Source organism: Ambystoma mexicanum, unplaced genomic scaffold, assembly GCF_040938575.1.
Source record: "Ambystoma mexicanum isolate Mex_15411 unplaced genomic scaffold, UKY_AmexF1_1 Mex_scaf38, whole genome shotgun sequence".
NCBI lineage: Eukaryota > Metazoa > Chordata > Amphibia > Caudata > Ambystomatidae > Ambystoma > Ambystoma mexicanum.
This window is the reverse complement of record NW_027182453.1, coordinates 39717-56833: the sequence shown is the minus strand read 5'-3', so window position 1 is coordinate 56833 and position 17117 is coordinate 39717. Positions and strand designations below refer to the sequence as shown.

General features: G+C 47.8%; 1 pseudogene; it reads right to left on the bottom strand.

The window, feature by feature from the left end:
* LOC138559112 (zinc finger protein 585A-like) overlaps positions 1–16626 on the bottom strand; it is a 145046-nt pseudogene extending 128420 nt beyond the window's left edge.
* Positions 16627–17117: the final 491 nt, after the last annotated feature.

Sequence of the window (17117 nt, the reverse complement as noted above, 5' to 3'; positions counted from 1 at the left end):
TTGCCTTTTATTTTTTTTATTAAGCATCTTTCCCTATGGCACTTATTCACCTAAAGGTTTATGGGTTCTAACAGCAAGTGGGCATTGAAACATAAGAATCTAGAAAAATGAAGGAAAGACAAACCAGTGAGCTTAGACAGAGGGCGTTCCAGGTATGTATTTTATTTATATAGCGCGCAAACAGCCCAGGGGCATTGAGGCACTGTTACTTGCAGGAGCTTAGTAACATGGGTACAGGAATGGTAGCAGTCGTTGGCACATTATGATTGCTACAAACATAGTTGTCATTACAGTTTATGCATTTGATCATTACAATGCAGCTTATGCAGTGGGACATTTCATTAGTATTCATGGTGCTGCGTGGAACCTTATGTGAAGAGGATGGTTTTCATAGCTTTACGGAAAGCATGTATGTGTGCTCCGGTGGCTAGTAAACTCTTGCTTTGTAGAAAACCCTTTCCCACACTCCGTGCACTCATAAGGGTTCACACCTGTATGTTTTCTCTGGTGGATAGCAAGCTCCCCCTTTGTTGCAAACACTTTCCCACATTCAGTGCATGCATGAGGTTTCTCACCTGTATGTGCTCTCTGGTGGCGTGTAAGATGTCCCTTCTGAACAAACCCTTTCCCACATTCAGTGCACTCATAAGGTTTCTCACCTGTATGTTTTCTCTGGTGGTGTGTAAGATGTTCCTTCTCAACAAACCCTTTCCCACATTCAGTGCACTCATAAGGTTTCTCACCTGTATGTGCTCTCTGGTGGCGTGTAAGATGTCCCTTCTGAACAAACCCTTTCCCACATTGAGTGCACTCATAAGGTTTCTCACCTGTATGTTTTCTCTGGTGGCAAATAAATTGTCCCTTCCGAGCAAACCCTTTCCCACACTCAGTGCACTCATAAGGTTTCTCACCTGTATGTGTGCTCTGGTGGTCTGTAAGCTGTCCCTTCTGAACAAACCCTTTCCCACATTCAGTGCACTCATAAGGTTTCTCACCTGTATGTTTTCTCTGGTGGTGTGTAAGATGTTCCTTCTCAACAAACCCTTTCCCACATTCAGTGCACTCATAAGGTTTCTCACCTGTATGTGCTCTCTGGTGGCGTGTAAGATGTCCCTTCTGAACAAACCCTTTCCCACACTCAGTGCACTCATAAGGTTTCTCACCTGTATGTGTTCTTTGGTGGCTAGTAAGATCTCCCTTTGTAGCAAACCCTTTCCCACATTCAGTGCACTCATAAGGCTTCTCACCTGTATGTCTTCTCCTGTGGATAGTAAGCTCTCGCTTTGTAGCAAACCCATTCCCACATTCAGTGCACTCATAAGGTTTCTCACCTGTATGTGTTCTCTGGTGGCTAGTAAGCTCTCCCTTTGTAGCAAACCCTTTCCCACATTCAGTGCACTCATAAGGCTTCTGACCTGTATGTCTTCTCCTGTGGATAGTAAGCTTTCGCTTTGTAGCAAACCCATTCCCACATTCAGTGCACTCATAAGGTTTCTCACCTGTATGTGTTCTCCTGTGGATAGTAAGCTCTTGCTTTGTAGCAAACCCTTTGCCACACTCAGTGCACTCATAAGGTTTCTCACCTGTATGTCTGCGCTGGTGGATAATAAGAGCTCCCTTCCGAGCAAAACCTTTCCCACATTCAGTGCACTCATAAGGTTTTTCACCTGTATGTGTGCGCTGGTGGATAATAAGAGCTCCCTTCTGAACAAACCCTTTCCCACATTCAGTGCACTCATAAGGTTTTTCACCTGTATGTGTGCGCTGGTGGATAATAAGAGCTCCCTTCTGAACAAACCCTTTCCCACATTCAGTGCACTCATAAGGCGTCTCACCTGTATGTGTTCTCCTGTGGATAGTAAGATCTTGCTTTGTAGCAAACCCTTTGCCACACTCAGTGCACTCATAAGGTTTCTCACCTGTATGTGTGCGCTGGTGGATAATAAGAGCTCCCTTCCGAGCAAACCCTTTCCCACATTCAGTGCACTCATAAGGCGTCTCACCTGTATGTGTTCTCTGGTGGTGGATAGTAAGCTCACCCTTTGCAGCAAACCCTTTACCACATTCAGTGCACTCATAAGGTTTCTCACCTTTATTCATTTGCTGGTGACTGATAACTTTATCATGCAAATGGATGACATCAAATTCAGTGCACTGATATGTGTTGTCACCCATGTCCTCATGTGGGCAAGAAGTATGTTTGAAAGATGGCAATTGTTCCCACATGTTGTTCACGTGTAAAGTCTCTTGCCAGTTTATTGTTGGTGCCTTGACTTAAGAGAAGCCTTTTCAATTAACCTTTTCCCAAATTCAGAGCACAAACGAGAAATGCTTTTCTTACTGCACATAACACATTGTCATTTTCATGCTAGATATCCCCCTCACCCAGGATTTACAGCATCAACATGCTTGGTTACTGGATGCTACCACAAAGAGGTTGCATGGACGGAAGGCATCATGTATCAACAGGCTTCGCAATCCGAGTTCCTGAATACTCTGAAAAGGCAACTGGACACCAAACTTGCACTCTTCTAAGATGCTTGGAAATATATTCTAACAATGAAGCTTTTCCCTGCGATAGTCCAGGGAATCTAAATCACTGTTGCATTTCTGGGGCATCAGTCACCTACTGAGATAAAAGGAGACGCACATTATTAGTTTCAACGTGTTCACAATCACAGGCAGCACACGTCATAAGACTACTCAGTAGTAACTCCTCATATAGTAACTTATTTGACTTTGAAGTGCCATCTATTGGGGAAAGGCACCCTAATAGGGGGCAGAGAAGTGGGGCTCCAATGTGAACATTTAGTGGAACAGAGGTAACATGCAGCAGGAATAATGGGATTCATTTTTATTTAGAAATGTTTTGCATTCAAAACACTAGGAACAAACATTTTAAATGCATATTTTAATCATCAGGAACATGTATATATGTTCTACCAATATATCTATTCTGAAATGACTAAATAGCACACGGATGCTCCCAATTTCCAGACACAACTGATAAAGGCAGGAGTTTGCCACCAATCGGGTGCCTGCTTGACCAGTCCATTGTGTAATCACTGATGACGGGTGTATTGGCCAAAATATGAACAATATAATTAACAGCACCATTGAGGAAACCGGGACAGAACTGTGATTTAAAGGGAAAGCGCCAATCTCTTCCCATGGTGAGAACGGCACAGGCCATGCTGCCACTACATTCAAACATCGACTTTAAACCTAGATAAGCTTGTTTTTCTGTCAATCCTGTAGATGATGGATGAGTTTGGACTTTGTGTCAAGAGACCAAAAGAATAAAGTGTAGGAGAGACTCCACAAACTCCACATCACCCCATTTGCCTTCCTAATTTTTTACATAAGTGCCCCATCTCCAGGTACTAAATTTAATTGGCCAGAGGGATCCCACTTCACTTCTGTTTCCCTGTTCAAAATACCACAGTGCAGTTTTCAGGAGGTGGCACACCCTAGGTTTTACTGTTAAGGAGTGGGTGTAAATGGGTCTGTTACTTACCAAACTCCATAACATGACACCTTTTTGAGGATTCTGATCCTTGCACCTTAGGTTGAATCTAGCGCGCCCCTGTACCCTCTGCACTGTGACCAAGAACTACTCTCGTCACATCCCTAGTAACCAATGGGGATGTTGCCCCATCTCTACAAACATCCACAAATTGATGCTGCCATTTAGTGATAACACATGATTCCCAATGATCTACTGTGGAGATTCTACTCACCCTACTCCAGGGGAATCCGCTCAACATAATCCTGCACATCCATGATCAGAAAGGGTGAGAATTTCATTGCCAGCATCTCTTGCAACCCATATGGCAGCGACCCTGGAATAAGATGCATTTACGTGTGAATAGTATGCATAAACCCACCACAATGCGCAACTGTCCACCTGTTCATCCGTCAGTCCTACATTTATTGTGTGTCTAGTGTAGGTAGCTATCACAACAGTATATGAGAGTACCTTTCATCGGTCCAGTATGGGGGGAAAAATACCAGTTTGAGGTGACACAATTAACACATTTTTTGGGAGTGCTCCATGTTCTGAGGGGGTAATCCTTAGAAGACAAGCTCCCCTCAACAGTTCTCAGGTGCGTCATCTGTGCAGCCACCACCATAGGCTGTGTGAGCTTAACCACCCTCCAGAAGCAACAACTCTTTTTTAGGATTTCAAGGCCCACAATATTTAACAATCTTGGCCTAACCATATCCTTGTGTGGCGCATATCGATCTAGAGTCCCCTTTGAATCCAATGTCCGTGCTCCCCAAAAGTTGATCCATTTATTTTGCCACAATGTACTATAATAAGCGATTGCAATAAAAAGTAGAATGCCCTGCTGTACCTCAACACCCTCCATCCTAGTCTCTACATGCACGCTTCGGAACTCGCTTAGTGAAAACTAATTAAAAACTCCATCATTCAGGTTCTTTACTAAGAAGCAGAATGAGCCAGATTCCTGCCCTTGACCCAGTACCCCTCCCGACATAGCAAAGACCATAGACTCATTCATGAGACATCTTTGTCTACCACAAATGTAATGCACAGGTTTTCCTAGACCCTTGCATTGTTTCACAAGTTGGTGAACTGTTTCAGCTGGGCTGTCAGGAACCTTACAGCTGAACACTACCACACGTTGGCAATGTAATTCTAGTAGGAGTAAAGGCTGTGCATGGCCAAGGCCATCCACTTCCCTGCATCATTAATATTGCATCAGCCTGCCATGATACTGTGAATGACTTTGCCTGCCGTGCTTGGTCTATTAAACCACACCTTGCTGCTGCCTTCAGCCATGCCCATGTCTCTGTACTCTAGTACCTGGCTATCATCCTCAATGCTTCCCTTTCCTTGGTGGTCTGCCCAATGGACCATCCCACCATAGTAGGGCTGAACCTGCAGGAGGCCCGAGCAACTGGTTGGTGGGAGGACTCAAGAAGGCCAGACATGGATTGCTTCTTGGTTCTTTCCTCTGCCTCGAAGGTGTTGTATTGTTCTGTTGCCTTCCACACGCCCTCCTCCTCTGCATGGGGTATGCGTGAGGCACAAGGCATACTCCTCTCCAGTCCAGATGAACCATGTTCACTTGCCTTTCCGACATGCACCTGCTGGGTAGTGTTGGAAAGTGTGGGAGTCTGTGCAGACACACACCAGATGCCATTTTGGCAAGCATATGGTCTAAAAGACTGTGTATATGATGAACCTATCAGAGTATACAATAGGTGGCAAGCACTAACGTTACTTGAGAAACTAAAAACCAAACTGGGGTGACATTAATGAGCATATCATATTAATGTTGGTCTCAAATTAATGTATTCTTATGCAAATTAGATGGACCCCATTTGCAAAACCTTCTCCGTTGGCTCTGTTAAGACCAAATTGTCGGGTGATTGCATACAATCTATTACTGTTGTGTGTTTACATTAGAAGTATGTAAGATAACAAATACACTTATTTCCTGTAACCTAAAAACCCACATTACCTCACTGTCTAAATCACCCATGTTAATTGATATGCACTAGAAAAGGTAAACTCAGAACAAAGCTCGAAGTACCTCGAAGCCACAGGTCCAACCACTCGTAAAACAAAGTCAAGACACCTGCATTTTTACTGAATGATTCAATGATCTTTCTTTAATAGAGCAGCCCGAAAGCCTCCCTTAATCCATCACTCTAGAATGAGCTAGATCAACTCTAACTTTCCCAAAAACACACACACTTAAGGCTAATCAAATAATGCCCAATATCTCAGCACACCTCTATTACAAAAATACATATTTTATTTAGAACAAAACAATGTAAAAATACAAAATCCCAACAATATCATTTAAATACCATGGGAATCTGGTAGTGAGTGATAATGGCCATAGAGATTGGCCTGGAAATAGGCAGTCAATTGGGTCGGTAAAATGCCAAACACAGACAAGCTGCCTGTCCCCTCTCTCCTATCTGATCTCCCTTATCGATATTCTAAGGCAAAACATTTGACCTCTAGCACCAGCTAATCCCCAAATCTAAGAAGGGGTGTGCAGATAATATGCAATCATCTGGTCACCCTCCTTTAGTAATAAGGGGAAATAAGATGGTCGGTTTTCACTTCATGATTGTTCAATATAGGTAAAGAAAGAGAAATTATATATTTTTCTTAGGAGGAGAGAGCTGGTCAATAATTAACATGGTATCCATAGTTTGCTAATGAGGTGCTAAACCTTTAAGGTTCGGTTCAGTTGTACAACTATTGATTAGTCAAAGATGATCGTTGCACGAGATGTGACTGAGGCGGGCTATAAAAGGGCAGGGTGACATTCTTGGTGTGCCAATCGCAAGTACAGAAAGGCCAACAGCTTTTGCGTAGTACAATTCTTTTTCCAGGTATTGGTATCAAATGGAAAGTTAGACATCAGGCGGTCAATTCAAATAGAAGGCACTGAAATCATTATCAGGTATTGCTAGTATGTGTGAGGTACTCACACAATTTGGCATGCGTTTTGTTCGCTGGTGCCTTGAAACTCCTTCCCACGTTTGGATGCCTCTCGCCCTTTACCTAGTCATGGTCACCAGTGCTGAGAGGCGGGGCACGATGCGAGAATGGGATGGCCCTGAGGTGTCAGGAATAAGCAATTTTTTGTTTCTCGCAAGAACTCATAAAACGCACGTGAAGATGACAACAACAGGCTGAGAGTGCTGGTACCCACATGCCACAAGTTAGCATGAGGGCCACCAGGGCTAAAGTGCACAAAGGCGGCGCCGCCCCCCCCCCCCTCAGTGGGCGGCCTTCTACTGGGCACTGCCGTGACCTGGTACAGCTTAGGGAGAGTCTTTGGGACATAACTACGGTGTGGGCGCAGGAAAGCGACTGACAGTGCTACAAGATACTGCCTCACAGCACTGGTCTATACACTCACGGAACATCACCATAAATTATAATAGAACAGCACAGTACCGTGCCCTGTTAACAAGGTGTGTCCATTGCATAACAGATCACTGCTGCATTAAATAGTGGTGGGAGCGGCCACTCACCATTAGCAGCAACGGTAATTCAGTCCAGCTGAATTAGCGCCGAAACCGAGTCCATGGCAGTAAGTCTCCCCATATTTGGTGGAATTACGTTACTGGTCAGAGGCAGCAAACATTTTATGAGGTGGAGCTGCAGGTCCATGATGGCGAGGTGAAGGCCCATGCCGAGGAGCTATTTGGCTCCCGGCACCTTAAACATCAGTGCAATGGAATGCAGCCATCTGGTCAGTTATCTGAAACAATGCCACAGCTGAGGGCACCGTCCCACAGGACGCTGAGGATTGTAGGAAGTGGTAGAATGACCTAAAGGGCAGCGTCTGCGGCCTCCTGTCCAAACACCAGCAGTAATCATTAGACACCAGAGGCGGCACCGTGGACCCCCCTTGACCTGACCCTCGTGGGAGAAGGCCAGCTCCATCCTCAACATGGAGTGGATCAAGGGAGCACCGAACCCTAGAGCCAGCTGCCAAGTTAAATCTGATGAGTTTGAATGCATCCTCCAACCCTTCCCCTCACAACGCACTGGCCAAACGACCATAACAAGCATGTGGCTCTCAGCAAAGATGGGCCTGATGACAGGTAAAGCTGTCACCAAATGGCAATGCTCCCAAAGGAACCACTATCCAATGTGTTTTCAAGCAGACCTGGGTTCAGGCATGGGCAATCTGGCCAGTCGCATGGTGCACCACATCAGCACCCGCACCCAACACAACAGATTGGAGTGACACCCTGCAGGCAGCCCCCTACACATGGCAGAACCCTGCCCCAATCACCCCTGAGCCCACCCTGCAGGCAACCCCCCCCTCCACATGGCAAAACCCAGGACCCTCCCACCTCCCCATCACCACTGACCCCACCCTGCAGGCAGCCCCTTCAACATGGGAGAACCCGTGACCCACACCCTGTAAGCACCCCCATCCACATGGGAGAGCCCAGCCCTCCTCACCCCCAACCCCACCCTGCAGGCAGACAACATAAGGACCAAGAAAGGACAAGCACATTAAAAATGCCACCAAAAAAAAAAAAAAGAAAGTGAACAAACCAAGAAGCCACCATTCTAGCAGAATGGTGACCTTTCTGTGCATTACCGTGGCTGGTTTGACAGCCTGTGTGTAATAATTCCAAAAAGTCACTAAAGTATGTTCAGTGCCACCAGCTTTAACAGTAAGCTTGTCACTAACATAAATGTTACAGAAACAGTAAGAAAGGGTATACTGTGTATCTGGGGTGTGCTGCTCTCAAAATAAAATGTAATTGGGATGGAAATCTCTCTACCTTGAGAGCATGTGTTTTGCAAGGTAAGTCAAGAGAAAATAAAAATGGATGCCCACGGGGCCGCCCACCAACACTGTACAGAAGTGCTGTGTGCTGCAATACTACATTGCAGATGCCCAACAAAGTTATAGGAAAGGATAGATCCAAAACCACTATGGAGAGCCAGAAAAACGGCACCAGTAAAAAGTAAAAGGGTGAGTGGGGAACATAGAAAAAGAATCCCAAGTCCAGCAAGAAGTGCTGGGGGTCTCACAGTGGAGGGAGATTTAGCATAGAAATGAAAATCTAACCTAACAGTCTTGTGTGTCCAAGAATATCATTTATACAGGGGACAGGAGTCACCTGCTTCACCCGATGCAATTTCTGTATTAAAAATGAAAAAAACACTGCAAGTACGTTTATTACTGCGGTTATCTCCGGTGTATAGCAGATAGTTGAAAGCTTTGCTACATCTCTTTGCTCAATGGTTCATTAAATACCCCCAAAATTACCTCATCAATTCATCATTCTAGTCTTCCTACTGTGCGCATCTCCTTGTGTGAGTTAAGAAGCCACTCTCAGTTTAATAGTCTGCTGTTGCCTGGTTGATGTACAGATCACGTGACGGATGTCATGCTTTCATATTGTATATCCCTTGCACGCCTCACAAAGGCGCTGGAAAAGCTTCCATAGAGGCCTTACCATCTTGGAGTGGAATCCAGTAGTGATAAAACAGTTCAGACCAGTTTCTATATTGCTCCATTACTGTGATGTCCAAAGTATATCCCATGCGGTCGAGTAATCTGGGAAGTGGCAAATGCCGCAGTCTAGAATATGGATGAGGTCGAGCATGTTTGGGTGGTTGAAAATGCCCTCCAGTCTAAATCTGGATGTAGGATCATAGGTAAAGTCCTCCAGTAAGTACAATTGTGTTTTCTTGTAGGGAGACCTATGTTCAGACAGTACCGTGCACTGCCTCCTGTTGTCTATCTGTTTGAACTTATCAAATTCATGATCTAGTATAGGTGGCTATGTGGGCCATCACCTGGTTCCTGGATAGAATCAGGAGAGCACAGGGTGAATTCCAGATGCAGGGCCCTAGTCTCAGATAGGCATCATCCTAAGTGGGTAGGATCGCCGCCAAGTCATGCCAATTAATTAGTCAGACCCTGCGTGTCAGTATGCAGTGAAAAAATCCACTTCTGCTCCTCCTTAAGAAGAATGGTTCCAAAGTTACCGCCCTCTTTGATATCTGGATCTTTTCCAGAAAAAGTCCATTTTAACTGGTCTTGTGTGTCTTTTTACAAAATGGTCTACCAGTGGTGACAAGTTTTTGTTCCGATACAGGTTATTGCTTGATGATTCTTTTGACTGGTATCCTTATGTATCTTAGGTTGCATGGACATGTTAGGGTGTATATAACATACATTTCTGCAAGACTATGCACCCGATTTGGTTAACAGAAACATGGTTTACCATCTGGCACTGATATGGTGCACATTTTACCTGCAGGCTACTCCATTTTACACATTGATCGCAACACCAACCAACCTGGTGATGGGGGGGGGGGGGGGTGTCACCTTAATTTTTAAGAAATTACCTCATTTGTTTGATTTTACCCTGAGACTCCGGATATAGAAATGGAATCTGTTAAGGAGAAGTTTGGCCACTCACTCTTTTACACTTCACTTTTTGATTACATATAGCCCACCTTCATTTAGCTGGACGACCTTTGAAAAGGCTTTTTTTTTCCAAACTTATCGGCTTTGGCTCTTTCCCATAACAATCTGTATTTTAGGACATTTCAATTTCTGGGCTGACTCCATTTTATCTTATATGGACAGTTCATCACTGCCTTAATTAGGGATAGGCTCTACACATATAAAGGGACATACTCCTGATCTAATTTTTCCTTCTCCAGATTTATGCTGTTTCTTCGGGGCATTTCTTGGATAATTTGTTGATCCCTTTTAAGATTACTTCACCTAGTAAAAGGCAGGCTCAGCCCAAAGTATTGCAGAGATTGGCACCATAATCGAACAGTTGGTGCTTGCACAACAGAACACTTCAAAATTACCCCTGCCTCTACCATGGTCTCAACGTATTACTACTTGCTCAGCAGCTGCAAATGAATTGACACCTTTAAAATTGTTAAAGAAAACTGCACGTCTCAGCTCCCTGGTTCTCGCCGAAACTCTGGGCATGGTGGGCAACTGTCCGCAGAGCTGAGTGGAAATGGTGCATACATTTTGATCTTGCATTGTAACTTTAAGAAATAGTTAGCCTCAGATCTTTGGATAAAGGCTGAACAAAGTCTTACTTTGGCAGCATTATACAACAAGCTGCCAATACTCCAAATAAGGATAACATCAGAAACTGATGCAACCTTCTGTACCTCCTTCCAAAGGTTGTGGTACTTTTAAGTCTGAGTCTTTTCATCTTATTGGCCCCCTACAGCAGTAAACGCTGTGTTGGTCTAAAAATCAGCCTCTCCTCTGGATGAGATTCCTCTTTTCCCAGCAAAGTGCATCATTTCTATTGGATTCTGCAACAGTCTTGATGTAAGTTCTGACTCGACAAAACAGGTACGGCCAGGAGAATTACTCCCTTCTTCTGGTCTGTCTGGATCAACCTTGAGGGCCGTCTTTGTAGAGTCATTTGAAAGAGTCCCTTGTTTCACTGTCCTTTCCAATCTTCTCTTCATTGGCACTGATACATTAGGGTTTCTTGTCCGTTTAGTAGTAGTCTTATTGTTTGGAAGATTACTCCAACAGTTATTGTCCTTTAACACTTTTCAACTTTGTTTAGGTACCCACTGTGACAAGGGAGAGGACTCCTGACCCACTCTCGCCTTTCGCAGTTTTGTAGATTATCACTAGGACGAGGGAGATGACTCCAGAGTACTTCTTGGCTCTTGGTTTGACTAGAGTACCTCACAAGAACCGACTCGGGTTACCTGCGGCTTCCGTTACCTTGATTGTGGCTGGGGCACGTCACCGGTTCCAGGGTTGGCTTTTCTTCTGCATGCGTCAGTGTGTCTTTTTTCAGCTTCTCGTTGCTGCTTCGGCAAACACAGTACAGTTCATGGACCACAAAGTCCATCTGCTTGAGGTTGCTCAACCACCTGGTTTCTGGCAGCTGCTAGTGGAGATGGGTCCGTACCCACTCAGGGAAGGCTTCTCAATGCCCTGTACGAGGTCCTCTCGTCTGAGGACAGACTGCCTCTGAGGACTCTGCTCTGGGTTTGATTCTCCTGGGCTGTGCTGGACAGACGCTGCCTTCTCGCGAGGCCGTCCCTACTCTCTCCTAAGTCCATCAGTTATGATGTGTAGCTGGGTCCTCCCCAGCTTAACGTCAAAGTCTTTTAGTGCCTTTGATGTAATTCATGCCTCCTTGGGCCAACTCATTACTGTACATTGCCAGTCAACCTGTTATTACTCTGCATGTTTTCTTGGCTCTCTCTCGTCTCAGTTATATCAAATCTAAGTGAAGAGATCTTACAATAACAGTATTCTTAGGTTGAGTTTCAGAGGTATTCAAAAGATCCTGGATAAAAGGGTTTAGGGACTTCCTTCACAGAACAGGGGCCCTTAACCCCACAAATGGACTATTAGGTGGCGGCCACAACTCACAGGGAAGGGCTCCCCTCTGGGAAGCACTGACGAGAACCAGTGAAGTATGTAGTATGGTGTTGCAGTAGGCATGGTAATTGTCAACTTCAGGTAGACAAGAGGGCTCTTGCCTGTAATTGATCTCAACTATTTTCAATTCAGCATTAAATACCACATTTGGGTGAAGGAAGATCTGGTAATGGCGCTCAAACCCAAGTCAGGAAGGCCCAAGTGCAGCATTTCAGCTCTACGCCCCCGGGAAAGTATTTATTTGTATTTCTATTAGCCCACCGAGCTGCCTTCTGGGGTGCGGATACCTTTTCTTTTTTTTTTACAGGGACCAGGCTTTGCGCAATTCATGCTTCTCTTAAAAAGATACTACACATGTCTGCAATTAGAACAAATATTTATAGGACTGGATGCGGACCAGGAGGTGTGCAGGTTAGTGGTAACAGGGGCTGTCTGGGGGCCTCTGGTGGGACAGCAGGGGGAGGGGGGCTGGGGGGGTTGAGGTGATGCACTCTAATGGAGACTCGACCTGGGGCACCACCTCCAAAGACAAGGGTGGAAGCGTCAGAGTCCTATAGGGTGCTGCACCAAGGCAAAATGCCCTGCTTTGGAGTGCCAGACTGTGGGCTACTGCCCCCACCCTCCCAACCCCCACTGTGGGTCTGGATGTTAGCGGGTTGCTTGCAAACCTGAGAATTACAGCGGCCAGATGTCCTTGTAGCATAATCATCACCGAAAGACAACAACTGCTCTGGCTGTGAGCTGCAAGTAAATACTGCCTCCCTGAGCAATGGACCTGGTAGGAGGAGAACACCAGTGGCCGAGTAGGTGAAAATAAATATATATGGGATACATTACTCGCCGTAATTGTATTTCTGATGCTTGTATCTGCTTAGATGCACATGCTTTCCATAGGCCGACATCTAGTGGAAGCTGTGGAGTAATGCACATGAGGTTTTTCAAAGTTCGAAAAGGGACATCGGCAGGGCGTGACTAATACCATCCCTAGTACCCATGATTCCCCCACGCGTCGAAGTCCCTCAGATTGTTCCTGACAAGAGGGAAGTGTAAGCATGAAGTGTAAGAAGAACCATGAGGTGTAAAAGACCCATGGTTCTAATACCCAGGCACCTTCTACTCCAAGAGGGGAGAAGGGCGGGTGCATGTGAATCTAAGCAGATCCAAGCCTCAGAAATATGATTACTCTGTATCCCTTCTGAGGCTTGCAGATCTGCTTCAAATCACATGCTTTGCGTAGATTAGCAAGCACTACTAGAAGGAGGTGGGTTATTAGAAGGTAGTGCTGCAAAAAAAAGAGATGTTTCAGCACCGCTTGTCCCACCTGTGTGTCACCACTAGACTGTGTCCAGACAGAAGTGTTGGGTGAAGGTGTGTACTGAACTCCAAGTGGCAGCCTTGCAAATGGCATCTAGAGGCACATCTGCTATGAAGGCTAAGAACGTGTTGACCCACCGATTACAATGGGGACAGGAGAAGGGGATGCAGATCATGGATGCTAACTCGCCCCCGGCCCCCCATGCCCCAAGGCAACGCATCGGAGCAGTATTGACCTGTGAGACTAGGCACTGGCTACAAGAGGAACCAACCGGAACCTGCTGAGCACCTCTATCCTCTAAAATATCCAGGCAAGGAGTGAAGTGGAGGGCCACCGACCCCTGGTGTGCTTTGAGAACGCAGAACCTGCCAATCCCAATAGGGACTGAAGGATGAGAAACTGATCATGAATACTAATCCTTGCCCCCCAAAAGGTGATATATCGGAGCTGTATTGACACATCCCACGTGCGACAATGCACTGGTCACCTCTCTGTGGCCCAATGCACCAAGTGTCTGAGCAATAAGATGTCAGTGATCAGAGGTGGGAAGGCGATAAAAGAGCACACCAGACTGTGGTACTCAAAAACCGCTGGAGGGTCACAGACTGAGCAGTTGAAACCAGTAATACCGACACTTCAGCAGGGGGGTGGGGGGGGGAATCAAGCATGTAATATAGACATTGGGCTGGACAGCTGCACCCATACTTGGAAATTGTCCCAGAGGCTGAACCCAAAAGACTACAGAGGGGAAACGCCCACATCCCATCCACCCAGGGCAGTTTCTAGTCCATTGGGTGCCCAGGGCGAAACACTACAATGCGCCACCCTTCCCCCCCACTCTCGGCATGCGCGTCACTCCCAAACTACACGCCATGGTTAAGTAACTCCTACCTAATGTCAATTAATCACTGCTATACAAATTAAACAGGTTTTATTACATTGTGACTCAAGAACTTCGCAAAAACGCTAAATGCTAGTGTGTGCCAGTTTTTCTGGTCAAAGTGTGTCACTTTCATGAGTTACTTTTTTATGCAACTACTAGTTTTGACCAGTGTTACTGAATAAATATCCTTTAAAGCATTACGTTTGAACAGCCCCCTCCCCACCCTACTCATTGGGTACTATTCAAACAGCCTGTACTATTCAAACAGCCTGTCACAAAAATAATGAATTGCCATTTGCAACTACGGGCCACTTTTTCATTGGTGGCCGAGCCAATATTATGCCCCAGTCCGACCCTGGTGGCTTAGAAAGGGGAGCCATTGAGTTTGTATTCCATGGGCAGGTGCGGATGGTGGGGAGCACTGTGTGCAAAAAAGTAATCGGAGAAAAATGATAGGAAGCCGGAGAGGCCGGGGCAGTAGCCTGGCCGGGTCCAGGTATCATTCAGCCCTCCCGGGGTCCACACAGGTGGGTGCTGCAAATGCCCCATCTCACAGCCCCCTGTACAGCCCCACATAGAGCTACCCACCGCATACCACCCTTGCAGACATCCACCGCACAGCCCCCCATATAGATGCACACTGCACAGCCCCCCATACAGAACTGCCCACGGCATACCCCCTTTGCAGAAGCCCACTGTACAGCACCCGCAGATGCCCACTGCATATTGCTCCCTTGCAGAAGCCTACATAACAGACCTCTGCACAGGCGCCCACTGCACAGCCCCATGTAGACCTGCATATTGCCCCCTTCCCTTGCAGACGCCCACAGTACAGACACCCCTGTCAGCTTCTGAGGTTGTATTCCCAGCAGAGCAGATGCAGATGGTGGGAGCACTGTGCGCGAAAAAAATGATCGGATGCATTAGAGGCCAGTGCAGTAGCCAGGCCCATGCAGGCCTCCTGGGGACCTCACAAGTGGGTGGGTACAGACGCCCACAGCACAGTCCCATGTAGAGCTGTAGTACCCCATGAAAGGACAATGCAACGCATGAATGTATGATAGGAAGAAGGAGAGGCCGGGGCAGTGGGCTGTCCAGGCCCAGGCACCAGTCAGGCCTGCAGGGGCAATTAGAACTGTAGGACTCTATGAAAGGACAAAGCACCACAGGCCGGATGTTGGTTCTACGCAGCGAGACGTGGCTTCTCACCTGCTTTTGGCCGCGCACGGAGCCTTCCTTCTCGCAATTCCTGCTACTCTGGCAACCAGAGCCTCCAGGAGTTCCAGCTGGAGCCAGAGGCACGCAGAGTCCGGGTCACATGCACCGGCAGCCGGAGCCTCCAGGAGTTCCAGCTGCAGCCAGAGGCTCGCAGAGTCCGGGTGACTTGCACCGGCAGCCAGAGCCTCCAGGAGTTCCAGCTGCAGCCAGAGGGACGCAGAGTCCGGGTCACTTGCACCGGCAGCCGGGGCCTCCAGGAGTTCCAGCTGCAGCCAGAGGGACGCAGAGTCCGGGTCACTTGCACCGGCAGCCGGGGCCTCCAGGAGTTCCAGCTGCAGCCAGAGGGACGCAGAGTCCGGGTCACTTGCACCGGCACCCGGGGCCTCCAGGAGTTCCAGCTGCAGCCAGAGGGACGCAGAGTCCGGGTCACTTGCACCGGCAGCCAGGGCCTCCAGGAGTTCCACCTGCAGCCAGAGGGACGCAGAGTCCGGGTCACTTGCACCGGCAGCCGGGGCTTCCAGGAGTTCCAGCTGGAGCCAGAGGGACGCAGAGTCCGGGTCACTTGCACCGGCAGCCAGAGCCTCCAGGAGTTCCAGAGTCCGGGTCACTTGCACCGGCAGCCAGAGCCTCCAGGAGTTCCAGCTGGAGCCAGAGGGACGCAGAGTCCTGGTCACTTGCACCGGCAGCCAGGGCCTCCAGGAGTTCCAGAGTCCGGGTCACTTGCACCGGCAGCCAGAGCCTCCAGGAGTTCCAGCTGCAGCCAGAGGGACGCAGAGTCCGGGTCACTTGCACCGGCAGCCGGGGCCTCCAGGAGTTCCAGAGTCCGGGTCACTTGCACCGGCAGCCAGGGCCTCCAGGAGTTCCAGCTGCAGCCAGAGGGACGCAGAGTCCGGGTCACTTGCACCGACAGCCGGGGCCTCCAGGAGGTCCAGCTGCAGCCAGAGGCACGCAGAGTCCGGGTCACTTGCACCGGCAGCCAGGGCCTCCAGGAGTTCCTTCCACCTGCAGCCAGAGGGACACAGAGTCCGGGTCACTTGCACCGGCAGCCAGGGCCTCCAGGAGTTCCAGAGTGCGGGTCAGTTGCACTCAGTGAAATTAACCCGGAAATGCGTCATTGCTCCGAAAAGCACACTGACGTCGATGTCACATGGAGGAGAGTGGGCGGGCTGTTGCTATGGTCCTTTTCTCTGATGGGATCAGCCACTAGGAAGTCACGTGGAAAAGAGTGGGCGGGCCGTCGCTATGGTCCGATTATTGGATTGGACCTCCCATTTGCACGTGCCATGCCTGCGCATACTTTGGAAATTAGTCTCTTAGCGCCCGCCATGTTTATGACATTTGCACGGGACGTGAATACAGCGCATGCGCATGGCGTTCTGAGTTGTAACCATGCCCGGCTCATGCCTTTTTTTTTCGCGTGCTTCACAATGTGTTTGTGACCCGGCTGTTTAGTAGGGCGACGTAGAACATTCACTGAGCATGCGCAGTTCATGCCTAGTTGTTCTGCCCACTCATCATATTTTTACTGCGCATGCTCTGGAGGTCGTATCTCAGCACTGCAAACTCGGCGATCAGTATCTCAGCACTGCGCATGCTCTGGAGATCTGTATCTCAGCACTGCGCATGTCTGTTCTTCATGTTGGCGACTGGCTTTGCTGAGGCTTATATTTCGTCCCCCGATATGCAGTCACTCTCCGAGGACCACAAACGCTACTTTTTTAAATGTGAAATACATCCCAATCTTTTTGGGGAATCATTTGCTGTAGGTGAGTGACCGGCG